The following is an 18729-nucleotide window of genomic DNA, read 5'->3' on the forward strand; positions in this document are numbered from 1 at the left end:
AGCCGAACCCCCTGCCGGCACAGCCGCCCCGCAGCCCCGATCCCAAATCCCCGCAGCCCCGGAGCCGGACCCTCCCCGCCGGGAGAGCGGTCCCGTTCCCCGTAAACCTTCCCCGGGAGAACAGCCCGGATCCTCGGAGCCCCTCAGTGTCCACCAGGAGAGCAGCCCCGTTCCCCGCACACCGTTTCCCGCACATTGTTTCCCGCAGCCCCGCAGCCCCGCACACCGTCTCCCGCAGCCCCGGAGCCGGGAGAGCATCCCCCCGATCCCCGCATCCCACAGCCGGCACAACGGCCCCGCTCCTGGATCTCGGCCGGCGGAGCATCCCCGGAGCCCCGCACACCGTTCCCCGCACCCCTGGCCGGGAGAACAGCCCCTCTCCTTCCAAGGCCGGGAGAACAGCCCCTCTCCTTCCAAGGCCGGGAGAACAGCCCCTCTCCTTCCAGCCCCGATCCCTGCAGCCCCGCAGCCCCGCACACCGCTCCCCATCGGCCCCATCAGCCGCTCCTTTCAACCCAAACAAAAAGCGGTTTCACTTCTTTAAACAAACAAACAAACCAACCAACAAACAAACTTTTTTTCTTAACCTTTTCTTTTCCCCCCCCTCCCTCCCGCCGGAGCGTTGACGGCAGCAGGAGTGGTTCTTTTGGTTTTGTTTGGTTTTACTAAGTACTGTTCGTTGTTCCTAATTGCTTGGATTGTACGCAAACGGGTCCCCTGCTCTGGGAAGTTTGTGACCTGGCCCTGGACGTTATTCGTGGGAGATGGCTGCTTAACTCGCACGGCTGCGAGGAGAGACACAAAATATATACATTTGTATATACACACTTGTACAGGGACATCTCGACGTTATAACAGCATCTAACTTGTCTAACAGAACCCTGAGCTGAGGAAAAATCAGTGTTCTATTCATCCAGCCAGCCCTCGAGATGAGAATCCTTAGACAAAACAGCCTTCCCTAAACATCTGCAGCAACAAGTATCTTTTTTTTTTGTGTGTGTGAACAAAATGAGCAGAGGATAGGAAAAATGAGGCAAGAATGCAGTTGACAAAACCAGCTGTTCCTAAATTAATGTTTGCAAATGCTTGGGCCAGTTCTTCAGCTGAAGACTTCAAAAGTCATCAAAAGACTTGGGCTGGTTTGTGCTATTTAAAGATTTGGCCCCTGGTTTTGCAATGAATTCATCCAGCTCTATTAGTTACAGAAGCATTACAAAAGATTAGTTATTTTTAATCTTCACAGGGTCCCTCCTTTGAGCAGCTTTGTACCTCTCAAGGTCAAAAATCCCATTTCCACGTCACATTTCAGCTTGGGTCAGCGGGATAGTTGGTGTTTTTACTGGGAGCAGCTGTTCCCTCCCGAAGTTTGCTGAAAGGACTCACCCTCCACAGAAAAAGCAGAGAAGCACCTGTGTTTGCTGTCACTTGAGCTGATGAGAACTCACTCACTGGGGTGGCTGACGAGCAGAAATGACACTGCTGTTTCCTGAAAAAAAAAAAAAAGGGGAAAAAAAAAAAAAAAAAGAGCTTTTTTGGCACTCCAGATGCAGGAACTCGGTAACAAAAAAATCCAAACCCAACAAAAAGCGCTGGAGAGCTGGGCTATGACTTCAGCTGGGGAAGTGCCAGAATCCAAATTTGGGTGGGGAGAACTGCCCCTGTTTTCTAGGCAGAGAGGTTCACGAGCAATTTAATGGCTATTAGTGCTGGTTGTCTGGTTTTTTTTTTTCTCTCTCTTCTCCTCCCTCTCTTGCACTGGAGCAGATGACTGTCCCTAGGTGGATTCCCAAATGCCCACATGGAGCAGGAGGAGCTGGGCTCTGCTGGGCTCAGTGGTCAGACAAGCAGCATGAACTGCAGTTTCCTCTCTTCTATTCCCGGCTCTGAGTCACTGTGTGATCTTGGTTCAGGCCCAGGCAGCCAGTTTTAAAGCAGAAATTGCAGGCTGTGGTGCTGGACACTCCTGGATGTCACTGAGAGGAGGCTCTGCTCATCCCACTGGGACCCTGGCACTGGGGACCTCAGAGCTCTACACGTATCCACACCAACAACAGGGGCTGGGGCAGGGCATAGAAAACCTTGTTTCTCTCAAAAGTCACAGGATAAATTAACATTTAGTGTTTCATACCAGTACAGAAGACCAAAACCTCTTGGAGATGCAGAGGGTTTGCTCAGAATCACAAAATCACTGAGGTTGGAAAAGACCCCCAAGACCATCAAGTCCACCCTGTGCCCGATCCCCACCTTGTCCCCCAGCCCAGGGCACTGAAGGCCACCTCCAGTCCTTCCTTGAACCACCAAGCTTTGCCTGCAGGGCCTCAGGGGGGAGGACACATCACCACAGACACAAAATCCAGCCACACACTGGTGGAACTTCCACTCCTCCCTCCTCGGGCTCTTCCTTCCTTCCAGGTGACACGTCCCCAGAACTGAGCTAAACCAAAAGAACTTGGCATTTCCAGCCACTGGAGATCCCACCCCGAGTTCCCAGTAGCACTTTGGCAAGAGCTCAGTTGGGATCTTCAGTGGGAGCAGCAGCTCTGAAAATTTAGACCATGAACTCGGGTACCCAAACACCCAATAACAGCCTGGCCTTGGTTATACTCTGGTTTCACTGGATCCAGTCCTGGGCTTGTAAATGGGCCCAATAATTGATTCTGAAGCAGGATCAGAAGCTTCAGAATAATGCAGGATTGAGCCATCATGGGAATCTGCAAACCAGAATTATCTATCAAGCAGGGGAAATACGGAGTCAACTGCCATCCCAGCTGCTCGGGCCCGATTAGATCATGGCACAGATTTGCCCTGGTCTTATCTAAATCTCATGTACCCAGCCAGGCAGAGCTGGTGGTATTGACCAGAATACTGACAGGGGTTGGGAAGCACCACGTGTGGCAAAGAAAACAAGGAGCCAGGGAGCAGGAGACCTGCCAGCTCCACCTGGGCACAGGATGAGCCGTGACAGCTCAGATTCCTCTGCTGCAGCCCCACAGAGAGAATGCACGACCCTGAACCCCTCCAGAGATGAATTTCATGGGTGCTCTGATCGACTCTGGGAGCCCCAGGCTGGCCTAAGAGTGGCTTTAAGCCCGTTTTGTGCTTAATTACAGAAAATGCAAGTCCTGACCTTGATTGCAGAGCAGCTGCTGACTCACAACCCAAACCTTTCTCTCCCTGTGAGCCGAGAACACAAACCCAACCTCAGCACCCCACCCAGGGAGGCTGAGTGATATTTACAGAGAACTCAGTCACCAAAGGTGGAAAAGTGTCAGAGAAATGCCTGTAGGAACACACTTTGGTGGTGCTTGGTGCTGCTGCCTTGAGAACAAAGGTGGGAATTCACACTGGGGGCTTTTAGAGGGACCTTCCCCGACAAGTTGACACTTCTAAAACTCTTGTGCCTGTCAGGAGTGATGCTGCCAGGAGATGGACTTGGTATAATTGTGTTTAATGGACCTTTAGAGAGAAAAAGGCACTGGAACAGGCACAGGCAGCACGGGCTGTTTGTACTTGAGGTACCAGAGCAGGCGGCCGCACTTCGGGGCTGATCTTCGCTCTCTCTCTAAACAGGAAATGTATTTTTGTCTCAGGCACTTCAGGAGAAGCCACCAGGCTACAGCTTTCAGAGCGTGGGGTGCCCCAAAAAAGAGCATTTTGACTCCCTGACGAGGCCTGAGAGGCGGTGGGAGGGTGCCCAGAGCAGCAGGGCCTGGAGTGACAGGGACCCTCCAACACGTCAGGGTGGAAAATCAGGGGATGGGAAAGGGAGCTGCAAAGTCAGCTCTGGCACAGGCAAAAACTGCCACAGTCAGCACCACTGAGGAGGGAGAATCTGGGGCAGGGAAACGGCAGGGATTGCATTTTTCATGCCTTGGTAGAGGCACAGGTTGGCTGGAGCTCTGAGCAAGGTGGAAGGTGTCCCTTCCCCGGGCAGGGGGTGGGATGACACGAGCTTTAAGGTCCCCTCCTGCCAAAATCCTCCCGGGATTCTGTGATTGGCTGGAGCAGTGCCAGGCTGGAAGGTGCCCGTTCCTGGGGGGGCTGAAGGGAACAGCACAACGTTCTTGCTTCCTCTCCAACAGCAAAGCCAAGCTGCAACATCCCACAGCCTCCCTCTGTCCTTCCTCAGTGTCACAACCCCCAGCTAACGGTGCAGGCAGCTGGTTTTCCCTGGCTGAGGCTGCAGGGAGGACACTGGATCAGCCCTCTGTCAGCTTTGCATAATTTTTATCTCCCCTAAGTTTCACAATATTTAGTTTTGGAGCCATTGCAGTCACGGATTTTTTTTTCTTTTCTTTTAAATTATTTTTCTTTTTTTAAAAAAATATCCATTTCCTCGTGTTTTGGTCGTAAGGAAAAAGGAGGAAAAAAAAAAAGAGCTCGGAAACATCACCAGCCACAAACAGCCCAAACCAGGAAGCCATTTATTTATTTGCTTTTAATTGTGAGTCTCAAGCCCAAGAAACAACCTCGTGGTTTTGAGCCTCTGCAAAGCCTGTCTCACATAAGAACCCATCGGGGAGATTTTGTGGTGTGGTGGGGAGATGGGGTCACCGTGTACCACTCACTGCATCCCAAGGCCTTTTGCAGCCAAGCAAACAAACTTTGTCAAACCCCCTTATTGATCCTGGCCTGGCTCCCTCTGTTTGCTGCTCAGCACCAACCTCGCTGCCTCTGCAGGGCACAGAGGGGGAGAGCTGAAAATCTGGGCATGACTGCTCTGTTTACAGAGAGCAGGACAAACACTCGGTCCCTGGGCTGCATCCTTAACCCCTGTGCCCTGCAGCCAACCCCCTGCCCCGGGCTCCACGTGCTGCTCGGGGGTTCTGAGCGGTGCCACCGGCCTGGCAGAGCTGGGGTTGCCCCCTGGTCCTGCCAGGAGGAACCCGGCAGGGAGGGACGTCCTTGCTGCGGGTGCCCGGGGAGAAACGGGCGACCACAAGGGCAGCGTGAAATGCAGACAGCTCCAAACAGCTCCAAACAGCTCCCCCCGGGAGAGGAACGGAACAAACGGCTCCTCCTCTGCCCCCGAGGCTGCTCCGCTGGGTGCTGGGCTGTCACCTCCGGGCTGCAGGTAAAGCCACGTTTCCCACGGCTGCAAAGGAAGCCCCAGCTCTGTTCTGGTGCCCTGTGACAGCAGCCACAGGCTGCAGAGCTCGGGCTCCAGCTCTCTGAACTTTAATCCTGAGCGTTGCAGAGCTCCCCGCTCTGGCCCCAGAGGGCTCTTTAACCCTCTGCACCCCAAGGACAGCCCAGCACCACTCAGGGAGGCCACTGGGAAGAGAAAGGGCACTTTGCACCACCTTATTCTACAGCCTGCAGTGCAGCTTTTGTACCAGCCTGCCTCTCCTCCCTCCCAGCACATCACTCCTCGCCCACCTCAGTCCTACAAACACGGCAGGGAAGAATTTCCTGGCCAGTGCCTGGTAGATGCCAGTTTGGGATGGGTCCCACCCTCCTCTGAAAGGTCTTTTCCTCACCAGAGCATCAGATAATTGCTCACATCCCACTCACTCCCTCCCACTCTTACCCCAAGGGGGTAAATTTGATTTCACTGCAGCCCAGAATCACTTTGCCACGGGGCAAAGCAGCCAACTCCAGTGTCAGTTTACAATTTCCAGCTCGAGGCACAAGATTTGAGGCTCTTCCTTGTGAAAACAGCCTATTTTGATTCAAATCTGGTCAGAGAAAGCTGCCTATGGATTGAACTCTTTCCCACCCTGCACGTTCGGTACCAGCAGCTTAAAGCCACCCCGTGCCTTGCTTGCCCTTTAGTTCTGCTGAGCAAGAAACAAAGCCATGGATTTCTTTCTGGTTCGGGTGCCAAGGAAACTGTCAGCTCCCATTCAGTCTTCCCAGCCTTTCCCTGCAACACATTTGCTCAGCCACTTGCAAATGATGCACCCCATGAGCCATCCACCCGATTTCCCAGGGCAGCATCAGCCCCGAGCTCTGCCCGTGGCACCCGGGGGGCTTTGGGTGGGACACAGCCCAAACCAGGGGCCCTGCTGACCTCAACTGAACAATAACTCACTGATACAAGTCCCTCCTGAACAGGGACAACCAGAAGAAAAAGCAGGGCTGGCTGTTTGCTCCAGTCGGGGGCCATCTCGTTCCTTTAAGGAAATTCTGCTCATCTGCAAAGGGACATAAAAAGTTCCAGTTGCTTGGATAAAGCAGGGCCTAAACAATGGGAATTCTTTGATTCTAAATCCAAACCCTTTCTCCAGGCAGCACCTAAAGCCACACTGGAGGTGTCCTCCCCAGACTCCTCCTGACAGTGCCCCTGACTTTTCTTCCCCGCTCACAATTTTTTCCCCTCCCGTCCCTGTTTCTCCCACAGAGCCACAATCCTTCCACAGTTCTTCCAGTGCGTGTCCTTGTCTTGTGTGACACTTCTCAGCTCTGCCAGGCAGTTTTCTGCGGAACTTGGGGTCAGTTCTTTCAGAAAACTGCCCCGATTCCTCATTACTGGGTGAAGCAGGAAACCCGAAACAGAAAATAACTGTCAAACGTTTCCAGAAGCCACCCCAGCCCCGTTCCCTGGAAAAGACAGTTCTTGTCAAACCAGTCGATCGAGAATAATTATCTGTGAAACTTCAGAAGATTAAAATTGTGCCTTTCCTTGACTATTTTATTATCCAGTTGAGGGGTGGATGTTTGCTGCAGGTAAACAACAGGCACCCTGTTACAGAGCAAATATTTCCCAGTGTGTTTGTTCTCCAGCCCTTGTACTGCACAGGCAGGAAGGGGTTGCAGAATAAAGACACCCAAGCTCTGCTCCTTTCCAGCTGTAAGAGAAGACCCATCTCTTTTTTTGGAGGATGGATCCTGCCTTGGAGTAGCTGAGGGTGGAGAAGGACGAGGCCATACACCTGCCTGCAAACAAACAGGGAAGTGGCCCTTTAGGATTGGGAGAACCTTAATGATTTCATTAATTAACAACAACAACAAAAAAGGATCATCAAAAGAATAATGAGAGTTTTCCACTCAAATCTGATCATGACAGGACAGGGCAAACATGGATGTCATGGCTTGATGATTCTATCTCAGTTTTTTTACCACATCCCAGGTTTTTGTGTCTCTCCCTTTCCTGCCTCTAAAAGTTATTTTCCTTTCTGTGTCACACTTCTCTAGAATTTTTATGGCTATTCCAGCACCAGGAGGTATCCTAGAACCACCCAAGGCAGCAAATCCTTTGCTCCTGCTATTCCCAAAAGAAATAAAAACCATCAATAGCCCAGATGCATTGATAACTTTGCAATTAATTTGATTAATTCCAATCAGCCTCACTCTCTGAAACGCCGGGGGGGCTGACTTTGACCTGAATGTTAAAAAATGTTGCTCCACCACGAACTCCCCCAGATATTATTATTGACAATCCCGTGTCACTCCCAGCCCTGGCAGCTCAGGAGACTCCCTGAGGGGTCACTGGCATTCCACAAATCACTGGATTAACGAGGGAAGAATGGAAGGATTGCCTGGGGTCAAGACACACAAACAGCACTGGAGACATTTCCCCAGCAGTGGGCCCAGACAGGGTCCCCCGTGTCCCACATGGAAGAGTGAGCACCCAAATGTGATGTAATGAGCCCTGTCAGAATGGGATCAACTCCAGAGGATGATCTACTACCCCCCCCCCCCCTTATTCCTTTTTTTTTTCCTTTAAGGAGCCAGGAAACCTCTCCTGGAGTGGGTTGGGCTGTCACTTGTCTTGTTTTTTATAGAGGGAATTTTTTTTTCCCATCCTGGTTTTCTTTGTAGGGGAGTTTTTCCTCTTGGGGGAGCCTGAACACGGGAGCTGGAAGAGATCAGAGTTAATTCTGCACCTGGATGAACAGAGTTGTTGCTGTTGGGCCACTTCTCCCTGAAACCCTGCAGGAACAATCCAAGGTGCTCCAGCTGTGTCCAGGGACACGTGGAGAGGTGCACGAGTCCCTCAGCATCCTCCTCCTTGAGGATTTTCCCCCTCTCCCTTTTCCTGACTTTTACACAACATTTCTCAACGTTCCCCCCACGTTACAAAGAGAGCAGCTTCTCCTTCCTTCAGCTGTAAAAGGGCTGACACCAAACCTGTTACATGGAAAAGATTCCCAAAACCACAAGTAATTGCCTTCAACTGGCTTTTCCTTTTGGTCAGGATAACTCCAGCCATAATAACAACTCCAGGATAACTCCAGCCACATCCCAGTGAGGAATGTGCTGTAATTAGCAGCAGGTGAAGTCCCAAGTTTATCATCAAGGCTCACCAGGACAAACTTTATCCCCCCTGACAAGTTTTGAAGCTGCTGTGGAAGCACAGATGCCACACACCCCTGGAGATGGCATTTCCCTCATTGCAGGGCCACGAGATCCAGGGAAAAGCCTGGAGATCAAAGGGAGGCTTGAGAAATGTCAAGGAAAAGGAGGTGGCAGCTTTTTATTTATTTATTTCTAAAAGTCTGTTTGCCAACAGCTTCCCCTGCCAGGCTTAGCTTTAAACCTGGGTTATTTGTTTTGGTGGCAGCGACGCCTTCCAGCACTTTAAAAGTCCTGGGAATTTTTGTTTCTGTTAATTAGCACAAATCTTCTACCCTCAGATCAGAGACCTGGGCTCTTCCTCCTTGGGTTTGAACCCTTGTAATGAGTGGAGGTGCAAAGGGAGCAATTCCCCAGAGCCTCCTTCCCACGCTCCGCCCGCTGCTCTCTCCAGCCCTCTGGAATTCTGCTCCAGGGGCACCTGCCCAGTGTCCTACCCAGGGAATCCAAGCCTGGCACAGGGTGCCCAGAGCAGCTGGGGCTGCCCCAGCCCTGGAAGTGTCCAAGGCCAGGCTGGAGCAGCCTGGTGTCCCATGGAACAGGGGATAGCAGGGGGTGGCACTGGGTGATGTTTAAGATCCCTCCCAACCCAAACCATTCCACAGTTCCGTGATTTTGAGTTAAAACATTTATGTTTGCATTTAACTCACGTGGGAAGACGCAATATAAGAGGCACACAAGTTGTTAAACTCTGCAACTTGCTCTTTTTTACACTCAAAATCCCTTGGTGGGGGGGGAGAAGGAGATTCAAGAGTGAGAACAAGGATTTGCACCCAAGGATATTTTCTTTTTCCTTCTGGCACCTTGCTCTACAAAAGAAGGAAATGGGAGAAATGTTTAAAAGTCACTTAAGTGGTTTTTTTATGCATTTAAAGGTGTAAAACCAGTTTAATGTGAATGAGACTGAAAGAACATGAGTCACTTCCAAACGTGAGGCCCGGTCTGCCTTTGAGAAATGTGTTACTTATTAGTTTAAAAGTAATGTACTGAACTGGTTCTGGGAACAGAAACTGTTTCAAATGCAGTATCGTAATCAGCAGTGAAGTTAAAAAAAAATAAATAAAATTTAAAATTAAATTTTAATTAAAAAAAAAAATCAAAATAAGGTCAGTTTAAGGAAAAAGAAATAACAGCTCTATGTAGTAAATAGGATTATACTCAGACTATTCCTTCCCTTCATTTGGGAAGTGAAGCAGAAACACTACAATAATATCCTCTTCATAAAACATTCAGAAACATTTAGCTAAAAAAAAATAAAAATGGAAAGAAATCCAAGCAGAGACTGTTTAAAAAAAAAAAATCAGTACTGACTTCATTTCACAAGAGGAAGAAGACAGAAGTTCTCAGACATAAAACACTGCAATTAATCAGAAATGTTTGAAAGGGTTTGCAACAACCAAAGGCAACAGACCCCCCCTGGTAAGGAAAGGCACTAATTGATAATGCAACCCAAAACCTCCTCCCAAGGCCAAGGGCTCAGTGAGAAATGCTTAAGGATAAAGATACTGTGGCAGCAGGAAATGTGGTTCTGCTGGAACTGTTATCTACTCAAAACACAAATGTTATTCAACCTGAAAGACAAGCCATTATTCAAATAAATATTCAAATAAAGCCCCAGCTCCTCTTCGAGCTGCACAACTCACAAGTGAATATAAAGCAGAACCTTGAATATAGAACCAAATTTATCCTGTTGGAGGGTAAATGAAATGTTGTGGAAGGGGCAGAGGAGGAAATGGCTTTGCCTTTGTGCAGGGTTGTTTGTGTTTGGTGTCCATCGAGCCCATGCCCACGCAGGAGGGGGAACTGGGACCATGGTTTGAGGCCAAGGGCTCAGCCTGACCTAGAAAATTCAGCTCAGCATCCACAGGAGCAGGAACTGTCCCTTCCTGGTCTGGATCCACGGGGGGAGTGCATTCCAGGGCTGCCCACAGCGGGAGAGCTGCACTTGAACTTGACCTCTGTAGGAACAAAAAAAACACCAAAACACACAAACCCATTTCCTGGGCTACAGAAAACTGCGGAGCTGGAGATGTGTGTGAGCCCCGGATGTGGGTCTGAGCCCTCAGAGCAGAGTGAATCTGTCAAATCACACAGCCCAGAGCCCCAGGGCTCTTCAATCAGTGCCTGAGGGGCAGGCACAGACACCTCCAGAGCTCCCCTGCACCCCTGGACAGCAGGAATTTAAATTATTAGTGATATCTGTGCTTGATTTATCACACTGTGTGGGACACAGACCCCAAATACCAGTGAAAGAAGTAAAAACTCCAAACCTGTTCACTTGCAATTTGCTGCATCAAACTGACAGCTAAAAACATGCTTTAAAAGTGCAGGGAATTTACTGGGAAACCCCAGTGTTCCCCTTCAACGTGCAGGATGGGCAAGAACAGAATCATGGAATGCCCTGAGCTGGAAGGACCCACAGGGATCGTCCAGTCCAGCTTCTGGCCCTGCACAGACATCCCAAAATCCCACCTTGTCCCTCAGAGCATTGTCCAAACCCTCCTGGAGCTCTGGCAGCCTTGGGGCCGTGCCCACTGCCCTGGGGAGCCTGGGCAGTGCCAACCACCCTCTGGGGGAAGAACCTTTCCCTGAGATCCAACCTATACCTTCCTGACTCAGCTCCAGCCATTCCCTGGGTCCTGTCCCTGCTCTGCTCAGAACAGCAGCTCTTCAAACCAACCCTGTTTCCTCTTCCAAGGACACCTGTAGGGCCCAAACAAGCTGTGCTGCCACAAACAGATCCCGTCTCGAATTCCACCTTTGGACCTGATTTTCGTCCTAGAACCAAATGCTACCCAAAAGGAACACAAACAGGATATTCCTCAGGCAAAATTCTCTCAGATTAAAACTTGACAGCAAGGACTGTTTGCCAAGGGGATCTTATTCCCCTGCTTTGGCAGCACTTGCTGGAGTTACTAAACCTTATCCGTGTCCACTGCTCAGATGCACGTCCAGTAAATCCAGAAAGAAATAATTTGTTTCTGGTATTAATTCCCTGCAAACGCCACAAAGCCAATGGGAACTTTTGTTGGGGAAGTTTCTTTAAGTTCTGCTGGCAGAGCATCTGCCAACAGGATGGAGCAGTCAGGAAATGCACTGGGCTCCAAAGAGCAAAGCTGAGGAGAAAAGCAGCCTAAAAGGGAAGTAGTGCAGCAGGACCTGAAGGAAACTCGGCTCCAGGATCAAGAATCCATGTCAAGACTGCAGCACAGGACTGCAGATGCCACAGCAGTGAGGTAGGAGTACCTGGCAAGGTTAGTTGGCTGCCCTGTTCAAAAGGAAAAGACAGGAATGCCATAAGCTGTGTGATTAAACCACTCCATTCCCATCATTACAGCACTCTGTTCCAAAAGCCTGGAGCATCACTGTCAGCAGCAGCAGCCAAGAGCAAACACTCCCGGGTTACAGAACCCCATTTTACCACCCTGTGGGATAAAATAAAGGGAATAGGTAGAGAACCTGCAGCCAGACACGGAGATGGCATTTCATAAAGCACCCCAAATAACCTCTAAAAGCAAATACATTAATTAACCACCCCGTGGTGCAGCCTGTTCTCCTGTCCCACTGCTCCGAGACCACGGCTTCATTTTAATTGAGTGTCCTGCTGATCTGGGGCAAGGACAACACACCCCATTTATAGGGCCACAAGCATGTTTTGCCATCCCAAACCTTTCAGGAAAACACGTTCCCAAAAGCAGCTTCAGCTTCATCCCTGCGAGGAACAAACAATTCCGGGGGTTTGTCCTGACGAACCGCCTCGGTTTTTAATGAACACTCACAAATAAAACACAACCCAAACCGCAGCACCCACCGTTTATGGCGCTAGGAGAACACCTGCCCAGCGCAGCATTCCGGGGTGTTATTCCAGAGCCTTTCCCGGCTCATCCCAAGGGAAGGAGGGATGGGATGAGGCGCCGTCCCAGCGCGCCCTCTCCTGGCGCGGCGCGGGCAGGACACCAAAAAAGAGCCGAAATCGGTGAAAACGGCCCTGAACTTCCCGGGCTCCGACCGATTCTGCAGGAAACGGGATGGAATGTGCTCTAATGGATTTATCAAGAGCACAGACGGTGGATCGTGACCTCCCGGGTGGGACAACACACGGAGAAACACCCTGTGCCCGGAGCAACCCTCCCTGCTGGCCCGACAACCAGCCAAGCAGGATTTCGGGGATTTATCCCATATTCCCAAGGAATATGGACAGGTGTCCTCTTCCACAAGCTGTGGGGCTGCTGCCGCTGCTGGGACACACGTGGGGAACACAAAACGCTCAGGGGGAGCTCCTGGAGGTGAAGGGGACGTGCAAAGGGCTTTGTCCCTCCTTGTCATCGCTCCAAGTGGGTTTGAGCCCTAAAACCCCAACTCAGGGCTCTCCTGGAAGGGTGGGAAAGCACAGGTTGGGCTTTTCACAGCCAACATGACTTAATTTGGAGCTTCTCCCCCCTCACCTCACAGGTAGTGATGGGAAGGTCACACCTGCCCAACTCTTCTGGCCAAAACCCGACTTCCCCTCCTCAGAGAACACACGAGCTTTCCAAGGAATTAATCCCAAACCACCACACATCCTGGAAGATAAACACATTTTACACCTCGCTGACATTCACAGAAAACCAACCACAGGAGGGTGACACCTTCAAACAGCAGAAGAATTACACAACTCGTGTTTATGGGTTATAAAAGCCCTTTTATAAAGCCATTTTTAAACAAAACCGAAAAGTTTACAAAAGAAAATAAAAGATACAGAAGAATGAGTTGCTTAATATATTCCAAAAAGGAGAAAAATAAAAGAGGGGACACAATTCCAACATGCTGAACAATAAAGGGTTCTTTTTCCTCGTGGTTCTTTTTTTTTTTTAATACAAAATACAAGCGAAGGATACACATACTTAAAACAGAGCTCAGGAGCAGGTATGCAGTCCTGGGAACCCTTTCAATAAAAGCAAAGCAGGGTTTTGTTATTTATTTTTTTTTTTTCTTTCTTTGCAGGTACATACAGAGACTGGAATATGTAAAATTAAGTAGAGCACAAAAGACCATCACACAATTCTACCAATGAATGTTGCATCTATAAATTCACGAACATGGTCGACAGTCATGTTCACTTCAACCCCTTGAAAAAACAAAACAAGAAGAAAGCGTGGGTTGTTTTGTTTTTTTTTTTTTTTATTTTAAATAAAGCATTAATGTTACATTCAGACTTAACTCCTAGTACCATGCTTATCTCAGTGTTGTCAAGGTATTGCAAGAGTTGCCAACCCCACTGGGCCCAGAGGTGACTGTTTGCAGCTGCCCCCTTTTCTGTCTGCTCTTGAGATCAACCAAAAAAAGAAAAAATTAAAAGAGGATGGGGAGGGGAACTGCAAAGAGCCTGATTTTTAGAAAAGCTCAGCAGGGGACTGCAAATACTCAAGACAAATATTCATTGCATACCACAGAATGATGCCTTGCCCAAGGCCCTACCTGGAGTCTCCTCCTCCTCTCTCCACCTCCCAGCTGATTATTCAGGGTTTGCCGTGACGTTAAACCGAAAAAAAAAATTAAACGTAGCTCTTATTTACAATTTTAAATTCCGTTAACAATTGCTTCTGCAGGAGAGGAAAAACGAAACAAAAAAAAAAAAAATAAAAGGAAAAAAATTAAAGAAAAAATCAAAAGGAGAAAAGTCCAAGTCACCAAGCTGGTGAACACAAAGGGGACGGGATGCTGGACACTCACACCCGCGCACTCACACACCACAGACCTCGGGGGCTTTTACACACGTTTTTAAGTCTGGCTTCAGCTGATTTGAGGATTTCCTCCGTCCCACCCCGCTCCCACCCCACCCCCCCCTCCCAAAATATATATATAAAAAACCCCCTCGCCCCCAATATACAAAGCATTATGCACAAGGGTGGCTGCAGTCACACTGAGCATGCTGGGCCGGCTGCAGGGGCAGGAAGGCTGAGTCGGGGCCAACAGTGGTTGATACAGAGCCAGCACGTGGCAGGACTTGACTAGACTTAGAAATCTGAGTCGTGGTTTGATTTTAGTAGAAAGAGTTCAGTGAAAAGACATTCAAATGCCAGTCAACTACTGGAGTGGGGAGTCTGAAACTTGATTTTTGGGGAGGCCTCGAGAGGACACCGTCGGCTCCCAGAGCTCTGATGCTCCTCAGAGCACTTAAGAGACAAAAAGTCACCTTGGACAGCAAGAACACAACAGTCAGTGTTGCCTCCTATTTGATCAGAACTTATATTTGAACCTCCCAGAACTGTAGGAAAATACTCGAAAGCTCAGGGAACAATTTTTTCTATTTGATCATATACATATAGAATATATAATTTCCACATATAGGTGTGACCCCCCCCGAACTAACATCTCCTCTAGGCCAGCAACTACCTGGTGACAGTGTCCCTTTAAATATCCATCTGCTTCATTTTCACATCCTGCCTCCCCCCAACAGATGAACGTCCACTTCCCAACCAAATATTAAACTCACGGAGATCAGTTTGTAAGATTTGAAGAACCATGTGTTCAACAATATGATCTGTTATAAAAATAAACACTTCACAGACAAATTACATAAAGCAAAGCACCAGTTTCTACAGCTCAAAAGCTTCCAGCATGTTACAGTTTTGCTTCCCTCCCTCCTCAAACCTGGGTGCCTCAGTGTCTATTGTACCTTTGTGACCATCACCAGTGGAGGGAAAAAAAAAAGAAAAAAAGGAGAAAAAAAAAAAAGGAAAAAAAGGAAAAAACCAGGAATTCCAGCACATCTTCTGCCACTATCCCTGGTTGTCCATCACCTCCTGGGCTGGCACAGGAGCTGAGCAGGCTCAGAACCATTACCTGGCACTGGTGAGTCACCCAAGGTGTGCTGCTGCTTCTCTCCCCTCACACTCTTCTGCTTTGATGAAGTTAAAACCAAATTAAAAGCTTCTCAGCTGCCCCGTTTTTGACAGGCTCTCCCCCACAGTCCACTCAGAAACCCATTTAGCTCAGCATGGTTGGCATTCCCATGCTGATCAGAAACTGAAGTAAATCACCTTTAATATAAAATTCCAACCCAAACTGCCAATTAGGACTGATCAAACCTTGTTCAAGGCAGGACTATTGGCATAAACTGCAAAACTCAGTGTGGTGGTGTGGATTTAGAATCTCCAAAAGAACATATAATACAAGTTATAAACTACTATTTTTTAATGGTAAGATCAGGGCAGAACTCGAGACTAACTAAAACTTTGGAATAAATCCATTTACCTCTCTGCAGAGGTTCCAAAACTACAGCCATGGAACAAGATTTTCAAAGCCTCCTGTGAACAAGACTTTCTGCTCCACGAAGAACCATTCATGCTCCCAAAGAAAGGCATTTGCACAGCTTTCCTCCAAGAAATCAGAATGCTTAACACAAATTAATGAAGAAAGGACACCGAAAAATGTGAAGCTGCTGCCGCTGCTGCTGAAAAATGGGGTGTGCTAAAAATAATTAAACATAATAAAAATCTGAATGTAAACTGCTGCACTGCTAACAGAGCAGCCAAGAGACCATCAGGGCTTAGTGTTTGCATAAATCAGCAAGACAGGAAGATTTAGAAAAAGTTCCCAAATCCCCAAAGCATGGGATTTACAGAGTGTTTGGGAAGGGACAAACTCAGAAAATAAACATCGTGGGACGGCCACGAGAAATGAACGTGGGAGGAAAACAACAAAAAAAGAACAGTTCTGTGAGATAAAGGGTCAAACTTGCCAGGCATAAAACAGTCCAGTCCCAAAACCTGAGCTGAGAACAACGGAAACAGATTTTTTCACAGCCCTGGCTTTTCTTAACCGTGTTGGGGGAAAAAAAAAAAGACCCCAAAAATATGTATTTTAAGTGGAACTTACAAAATATACTCTTCAGAAAAGATCTGGTCCAGCAGGTGAAGAACCAGCCTTTTGACCAGATGAACTGGAATAATCCTTGCACATTTTAATACCAAAAAAAAACCCCTTTGAAACACAGTCTGGATTGAAGGGGAACAACTCTGTGAACCAAACACTTGCAAGAGTGTTTGCTACCCCCCAAAATGGATTTTAAAACATGGCCATTTCTTTTCCCATATTCCCCAAGGAGCACAGGACTAGGAGCAGAGGGAATGCAAGAGACTCTGCTCTCCCAGAAATCAGGGAAGAGGTGTGGGAGAGGAGATTTTTACATTCACTTCTGTTTCAAGATTGGGACTTCACTCCAGCCTTAAGCTGCTCTGGAAATCTGAACCACTTCAAAAATGAAAGATTTACAATCGAAACAACGATCATCTTTATTGGAACGGCAACAGTAGTTTCATGAGAGTAAAGAACGTTAAGAGAACTTGAAATTTTTATAAGCCAAGGTAAAGTAATTTACCAGCCTCAATAAAAACCAGGGCTATGAACCACACAAGACAAATCACTCGGCTGCTGCATTAATATTCCATTCCCCAGCTGAGGCTCCACACTGTGCTCAGCATCCTCAGGCTCCCTATGGATTCAGCCAAGTGTCCTTCCTGATCATATTAGTGTATCACATCTAAGAGCTCTCTAAAATCCAAACAGGATTACGAGTCTGGTAGCATGTGCTACCAGAAATCCAACTAATTAGCTGCCTTATGTTACCTTCGAGAGGCTGGTTACAAAATGTGTAGTTCTGTGACCAAAAAAAAAAACAACAAACAAACAAACAAAAAAATAGGATGCAAAAGCTTGTCAGCTGGAAGATAACTGTGAGCAACCAACAGAAGCACAAAGGGTTTAAAGGAAACAAAAAAAAAAGAGAGAAAAATGGCAGGTCCAGTTTTCAATATTTCCACCAACAAACATGGCAGCAACCTCTGTTATCAGGGTTTGAAAACCAAGGCTTGTGTAGTTTAATGGAGGTTTAAAAACGAACATAAAACAACGACAAAAAAGGACGTGGCTGCTTTGATAAAAGCACATTAAAATGCCACCACACACATCTCGAGTGTCTCACTTTGAGGGACATCCTGCTTGCCACCTAAAACAGCCCTGCTTCCAACACTCCACTTCCAACACTCCCTCCCAGCTCCATCCTTGGCCACTGTTCCCTCCCCAGCGCTTCCCAGGCTCAGGGAGCTGGACCAGCAGTGTGGCTGTGGGAGCAAAGGATGAAGGGATGGAAGGATGAGGGCATGGAGGTGGGATGGGAGGGATGCTCCACAGGATGGAAGGATGAGGGTGTGGAGTTGGAATGAAGGGGATGCTCCCTGCCTGCTGTCCCACGCTGGGGGATGGAAGGATGAAGGTGTGGAGGTGGGATGGGGGGCATGGTCACTGCCTGCTGTCCCACACTGAGGGATGGAAGGATGAGGGCATGGAGGTGGGATGGGAGGGATGCTCCACAGGATGGAAGGATGAGGGAGTGGAGTTGGGATGGGGGGCATGGTCACTGCCTGCTGTCCCACACTGAGGGGTGGAAGGATGAGGGATGTGGAGGTGGGATGGGGGGGATGCTCCACGGATGGAAGGATGAGGGTGTGGAGTTGGGATGAGGGGGATGCTCCCTGCCTGCTGTCCCATGCTGGGGGATGGAAGGACAGGGGGATGTTCCCTGCCTGCTGTCCCATGCTGGGGGATGGAAGGATGAGGGTGTGGAGGTGGGATGAGGGGATGCTCCCTGCCTGCTGTCCCACACTGAGGGATGGAAGGATGAAGGACATGGAGGTGGGATGAGGGGGATGCTCCCTGCCTGCTGTCCCACACTGAGGGATGGAAGGATGAAGGACATGGAGGTGGGATGGATGTGGAGGGGATGGTCACTGCCTGCTGTCCCACGCTGGGGGATGGAAGGATGAGGGTGTGGAGGTGGGATGGAAGGATGAGGGTGTGGAGGTGGGATGGAAGGATGAGGGTGTGGAGGTGGGATGGAAGGATGAGGGTGTGGAGGTGGGATGGAAGGATGAGGGTGTGGAGGTGGGATGGACAGGGAGGGAGGGGGTGCTCACTGCCTGCTGTCCCACGCTGCGGCTGGAGAGGGCTGAGGGATCACTGGAGCTTTTCTGAGGACAGATGGAGGGAGAGAAGAGAAACACTAAAGCCTGACTCATGGGATCCGAGACTGACCAGAGCACTGCAGAATCCTTTGCTTCACATTTACACACAGACATCCCTCGCCCCAAAACCTAAAGAATTTTAAGTTTTTTACACTATCCGTTAATTTATTTTTTTTTTCCTCCTTGGAAAAAAATTCTAAAGACATATTTTTCCACAATAACCAAATGGAAACCGGTTTTAAAAGTTGTTTGCAATTTCTCTTCCTTGTTCTGCCCATCTACAGCCAACCCTGAAGAAATCAAGTGGAGTTAATGGATGTGGGAAGCTTGTAAGTTGTACATCTGGGTTTGTAGAGAATGGGCTGCAATTTGCCTACAGCAGAAGAGGTTTTTTTTATCCAGCAAAGACAAAAAAAAAAAAATCTCC

At 48.7% G+C, this 18729-nt stretch overlaps 2 long non-coding RNA genes across 4 annotated transcripts; one reads left to right on the forward strand and one right to left on the reverse strand.

Moving 5' to 3' along the window:
- Positions 1 to 534: 534 nt before the first annotated feature.
- Positions 535 to 6290, reverse strand: LOC135402703 (uncharacterized). Its single transcript, XR_010425213.1, has 3 exons — positions 6035 to 6290; positions 1384 to 1486; positions 535 to 785 (listed from the first exon to the last, which is right to left on the reverse strand). It is a non-coding gene; the product is annotated as an uncharacterized LOC135402703 (long non-coding RNA).
- A 9467-nt stretch (positions 6291 to 15757) lies between these two features.
- LOC135402558 (uncharacterized) lies at positions 15758 to 18478 on the forward strand. 3 transcript variants are annotated; one of them, XR_010425163.1, is made up of 3 exons: positions 15758 to 17447; positions 17563 to 17629; positions 17678 to 18478. It is a non-coding gene; the product is annotated as an uncharacterized LOC135402558 (long non-coding RNA). The 3 variants fall into 3 exon arrangements; XR_010425164.1 differs by lacking the exon at positions 15758 to 17447 and having other exon boundaries at positions 17478 to 17629; positions 17678 to 18114; positions 18223 to 18478; XR_010425162.1 differs by lacking the exon at positions 15758 to 17447 and having other exon boundaries at positions 17478 to 17629.
- The last annotated feature ends 251 nt before the right edge of the window (positions 18479 to 18729 follow it).

Source organism: Pseudopipra pipra, chromosome 25 (genome assembly GCF_036250125.1).
Source record: "Pseudopipra pipra isolate bDixPip1 chromosome 25, bDixPip1.hap1, whole genome shotgun sequence".
Lineage (NCBI taxonomy): Eukaryota > Metazoa > Chordata > Aves > Passeriformes > Pipridae > Pseudopipra > Pseudopipra pipra.